Source organism: Periplaneta americana, chromosome 1, assembly GCF_040183065.1.
Source record: "Periplaneta americana isolate PAMFEO1 chromosome 1, P.americana_PAMFEO1_priV1, whole genome shotgun sequence".
Classification (NCBI taxonomy): Eukaryota; Metazoa; Arthropoda; class Insecta; order Blattodea; family Blattidae; genus Periplaneta; species Periplaneta americana.
In genome coordinates this window covers 35,166,603-35,172,663 of record NC_091117.1, presented here as the reverse complement: position 1 = coordinate 35,172,663, position 6,061 = coordinate 35,166,603, and the positions used below count along the sequence as shown (strand labels likewise).

Here is a 6,061-nt window from a genome sequence, read left to right as displayed (position 1 = left end):
CAATATCTGAATCATACAAAGTGAAATAGTTACTGGATAATCCCTTTTCCCAGCTCAAGTACGAAGACAAACTTTTAATCATAAAGAGTGAAAGGCCTACTCCGAACTGAACAGAAGCAGAAAAATAAGAATCCCTACAAAAAGGTTTTTAATGTAATCACTGACGATCTGAAAGAGGGAGAAGAGTCAATGTTTAAAAGAAAGAACTAACGATGAAGATATTCGTGTCATGTATTCAAGAATATTTTGTGAAGTCTGGACGCTGTTATGGCTCATAATCTATAGTCCTGTCGCTCTAATTTCCGGCAGCCAATCGCGTTGGAGGTCGGCTTCATTTAAACGTTTGCGTCTTATGATTCGCTGATGAAGACGTTATTCATTTCTTAAGGCTCGATAAATACTTAATATAATCGCCCGCCATTTTGGCTCTTTCGTTGGCGTTCGCAGAAAGCACACGAAGACGTTGTTTGCCGCTGAATTATTTGCTGAATTACAGTGCGTTTGATTTATTATCATAGGAGCTACAACATGATAATGTTTAACGGTGTGGCAAATAGATTCCTCGTATGGTAGCTCGGCAACGAAAGAACAAAAATGGCGAACGATACTACCTACCTAGACTTTATAGAGCCTTCACTTCCTAAGACGTACCGGTAAGCAAAGAGGAATAACAGCGTCGCGACATTTGAATCTCACAAACATTTGTAAGAACTTCGAAAGTTATGATGAAAACTTTCGTATTGATGTATTTTCTGAATTTAAATAATCTTAAAGCTTATATTTTGACCTTGTGCGTTTGAAAAATGAACTGAAGGTATTGTATTCTCTTAAAGAGTCCTTTCAAAATTCGCTCGCAAGAAAAGATTGCTGGAGTTCATGTAGGCCTATCAATAAAACAGATAAACTGAAATGTATTAATTGTTAAATATTGTACCCTTGGTTGTTTTATAGATGACTTGTTTAATCAAATTTTTAAAAATTAATATGTATTTACGTATTAGTTTATTAGGCCTTATCAGCGATAGCCCATGCTATTATGCTGACGTCAGAGGAACATTCTAACTTAGAGTGAAAACATACAAGATAAGTGCGAGTATTTGAGAGTAAAATATATTTATTTATATCTGTAGTTTTATTAAAAATGTATACACGTATAATACATTAAGATACATTACATACAGTATCTACTTTGTCTTTCATTTGGAAGCCATCTTGTTTGATTTGAACTCGTTGCACTGCATTGTTGTCTCAGTTTTTTTAACACATTTTGACACACATATACAAAAGTATTTAAAGTTCTTCGAAGTATGTACGTTACCGACAATCTTTTTCGAACAATCATAATAACTCAACAACCGCGCATTCTTACCCAGTTCCAAGATGGTGATCGTATCTATTTCCAGGCATGTGGAAGGTACGAACCATTGTTTACAGTTGTAGTGATGAGGTAGAAAGGCACGTATCAGTGATCATTACACTGCTTGGAGCGAAGAACAATCTTCGCTGTAAGAGACCACTGCAACATAATATATATTTTACCATAAAACTTAAATACTGTTTTAGAACCACCGTTCATTATTTTTAGATGTTAATGTTCCTTTTCAAACATTACTAATTTTGGTATAAACTTAACTCAGTAAATGTAGATATACAAGAAAAAGCCTATCTACTTGTATGTTCTAGGCTATGCATGTCCAAAGCAATAGGTAGCGCTGAATCACTACTGAATGCTGCCCGCAACACTTCAGTCTACGTTTGAGGAATTAAGTATCAACGTAAATAATATATCGCTGGCTCAATATTACAAGGTTCTATGTCTATATCAGAAATATTACTACATACACCCTTGTAATATTTAGCCAGCGATATATTTACGAGGGCTATTCATAAAGTAACTTCCGTTTATTTTTTACATACTTGTGAATGACGTTGCAGAATTGGGTTACAATATGTTTGAAAGTATACACTCTAATTTATTTTTCCACATAGTTTCCAGTCACATTGAGACACTCGTCGTAGCGTTTGACGAGCTTTGAAATTCCGCAATCGTAGAATTCGGCCGCCTGCGACTGAAGCCAACCTACGACGCTAGTTTTCAACTCTTCGTCATCGTCAAAGCGCTTCGAGCCAAGCCACGTCTTCATGTGCATGAAGAGATGGTAATCGTTAGGCGCAAAATGTGATGCTTTTCTCGATCAGATTGTGACAGGAGATGAGACTTGGGTGCGGTATGTGAATGCAGAAACAAACTTCAATCAATGCAGTGGGGCCATACTCATTCGCCGAAAAAAACCACAAAGTGTCGCCAAACACTTTCCACGACGAAACTCATGGCAACTGTCTTCTGGGACACAAAAGGAATTTTGCTAGTGGAGTTCTTGGAGAGGAATGCCACAATTAATGCTGAGCATTACTGTAACACACTAACAAACTTGAAAAGGACCATTCAAAACGAACGTCGTGACATGTTGAACTCTGGGGTGATTTTCCTGCATGACAACGCCCGGCCGCATACATCGCGTCATACTGCGACCAAACTGCAAAAGTTCAACTGGGAAATATTGGATCACCCTCCCTGTAGCCCAGATTTTGCGCCTAGCGATTACCATCTCTTCATGCACATGAAGACGTGGCTTGGCTCGAAGCGCTTTGACGATGACGAAGAGTTGAAAACTAGCGTCGTAGGTTGGCTTCAGTCGCAGGCGGCCGAATTCTACGATTGCGGAATTTCAAAGCTCGTCAAACGCTACGACAAGTGTCTCAATGTGACTGGAAATTATGTGGAAAAATAAATTAGAGTGTATACTTTCGAACGTATTGTAACCCAATCCTGTAACGTCATTCACAGGTTTGTGAAAAATAAACGGAAGTTACTTTATGAATAGCCCTCGTACATAAAATTATTCCATGAAATATTTCCCTACAGTTACTTTTTTTGAACACAACATTTGTTTGAAAATGAATATAATCCATGTAACTCTCTTCAAAGTGTCAATGTACAGAGTGTCTAAAAAATCTACATATATAGGGAATGTTAGTTGAAAATAGAAATGTCATATAATGTGCTCAATATGGCGGTCTTCGAGAGTCAGACAAAGGTAAATGCGATCCAACTAGTGACGCACACGCCGCAACATGTCCTGCGTCACATGATAGCAGACGTCGATGATATGGACATGCAGGTCACTGATTCTCTGCTGGTAGTCTTGCCACTTAAAGTGACCCCAGAGGTTAAAATTAAGGCGTTTGAAATCTGGGGAGCGGGGTGGCCACATTGTGACATTTCTATTTTGAACTGACATTCCCAATGTATGGAGACTTTTGGGACACTCTTTGTAATGCTTCTTACATAGCATTTGATATAGTAACAAAGCGTGAACAAGTATTTAACAATCAACTCAAAACTAGTATATGTAAAACAAAAAACTTGAACAAATTAATTATGATTAACGTAAAAAAGTAAAATATCTAATAAATGACAGTGAACTCAACAATAACAATAAAATTATTAATAAAAAGGTGAATAAATAAGTGACGTTTAATACAAAATTAGACGCGAATGTGTACGTTGCGGAAAAATAAAGCATAAAGAAATACATGAATGAATAAATTACGATAAAGTTGAAATAGCCTACGTAAGTAAATAATGTATGAATAGGTAAATTTTGATAGATATGGAATTGAACGATAAATTCGAACTCCGTAATTAAAAATATGAACGAATAAATACTGTGGCGATTAATTTAGAATTTATAAAAAAAACAATATAAAATGAATATTAATTTTAAAATGTATTAATAAAAAGTGAATAAGTATATTACGCTGAAATAAGAATGAGTAAATTCTGATAAACTCGTATACGAGAGAATACATTATTAGGTAAATTATAACAAATTTTAAACTTGTAAATAAAACGTAAATAAGTAAGTAAATGTATATTCAAAATTATTAAATAAAAATATTAATAACTAAATGAGAATCAACCCAGATTAATTTAGAATTTATAAAAAAGAAAAATATAAAATGAATATTAATTTTAAAATGTATTAATAAAAAGTGAATAAGTATATTACGCTGAAATAAGAATGAGTAAATTCTGATAAACTCATATAAGAGAGAATACATGATTAGGTAAATGATAACAAATTTTAAACTTGTAAATAAAACGTAAATAAGTAAGTAAATATAGCCTATATTCAAAATTATTAAATAAAAATATGAATAACTAAATGAGAACCAACTCAGAATTAATAAACAAGAACATGAATAAGTAAATATGGACAATAATGGAACTAAGTAAATAAAAGTACAACAATTAATAAATTATTTCGAAACAAGTAGGGCCTAAATAGAAACGTGAATGAGACGTAAATTACTTCAGTTCAAACTCGGTACTGTAATTGAAAACACAGCTAAGTATATAACAAAGGATAAACTCGAAGTGAATAAATATATGAATACGTAAATAATTAACTCTGAGTAAATAAATACATGGATAAATAATTATGATAAATTATTGGCAGAGGAATGTTTGAATAGAATAAATTGTTTCTAAATACTAGCCATAAATACAGTTTGAACTGTACATACCAAAAACACCGCAGTCTGAACTCGCATGAGTCTCCGCTGTGCTGAAATATTGCCCACTGTCTGTTTTGTTTTCACTCCAAATAGCGATGGCTGCTCCGTTCCCAGAGTTGTGAATTGGTTCTTAGTCGATCAGACCTTCGGTGGATCTGGATCATCTTCCCAGTGCGTACGTTTCCATTTCTTGCCTTTCTTCGGCGGTGGACGTGGAGGGCGCGTGTACTCCTCGTCACTCTCCGAGTCTGAGCCAAATTCCCTCGCCTTCGCAATACGACGGCGCCTATGTCCCGGCATTCAGGCTATTTTTTACATAGGCTGCCTCCCCGAAGACTGCTGCTCTTTCTGTTTTCATGTCTCGATCTACCAACCACACATACTGTTCATCATTAAATTCTGTTAGATTTTTGTCGACATTAAATGTACAAATGTTCCTTATAGACATATTGGTAGTACAGCTCAATACGGATGAAATTCGCGTGATCATAAAAACATGGTATAGACTAATAATAAGAAATAAACAGTTAAAAAACAAGAAAGGATTTTTATTGCTATGATGTTGGCTATAACTGACTGTCTTTTTATGTTAAGAGAGTTTTTTCTACCATTTCTATTTCTGGCGTAAATGCATCGCATGCTATGTAATTTGTCACATAGCATAATGAGGAGCATCGTTTCAAATCGTATTACGTCCAAAATACAATTTTTTAAACGATTGATAAAAACTGAATTACTCGTAAACCGAGCAAGTTTTCAATACACTACACAAAACCATTTTTAAGTACTTGTTTCACAGTTTACAAATATGACGACTTGGAACCATCAAATTTCACAGCATGAAAAATAATGAAATAGAAAGTAACAAATTTAATTTCGTCCACTGGTGGACTTAATACGTTTTGAAATGTTGCTCCTCATAGATAAGCATGTCGGATAGTTGTTCACAGGAGTTTTTCCTTTTACTATTTCCATAATATTTTCATAAGTACGTAACAGTTTGTGGTGTTATTGAATTACTAAAACTTTGGATTAAGTCCATTAATAACCCCTCCTGAGCACGAGTCTTACTCATTCAGGAGTGGGCTAGTTTATCTTTCACTGTATTTATTAACTTGTATTCGTTTCAAACTTACTAGCAATAAAATAAATAAATAAATAAATTTTTATTACTAGGGTCAAGAAGTCCATGCATTTGCATATATTTTTCCATTGACTGTAATTAATTGCTGATTAATTATCTTCACGAATCCTCATTTAAGCTCATCAAACCAAATTTTATGTTGCACATTTTGTTTTTCTTTTTTATTATAAATAGATATTATTTCATGACAGTTTTTACTATAGGCCTATTATTCTGGCATATTTTCGCGTTTAAACTCATTAAAGTTGATTTTATGTAGCATAAAAATGCATAGTTCGGATTTTTAAAATAAAAGCATCGTATTTTGAATATTTAGTTATTTAGATCTTTAGCACT

General features: G+C 34.1%; 1 long non-coding RNA gene across 1 annotated transcript; it reads right to left on the bottom strand.

The window, feature by feature from the left end:
• Nucleotides 1-1,096: 1,096 nt before the first annotated feature.
• On the bottom strand, nt 1,097-5,046 carry LOC138708980 (uncharacterized). The gene is made up of 2 exons (XR_011334806.1): nt 4,591-5,046; nt 1,097-1,516 (listed from the first exon to the last, which is right to left on the bottom strand). It is a non-coding gene; the product is annotated as an uncharacterized lncRNA (long non-coding RNA).
• Between the last annotated feature and the right edge of the window lie 1,015 nt (nt 5,047-6,061).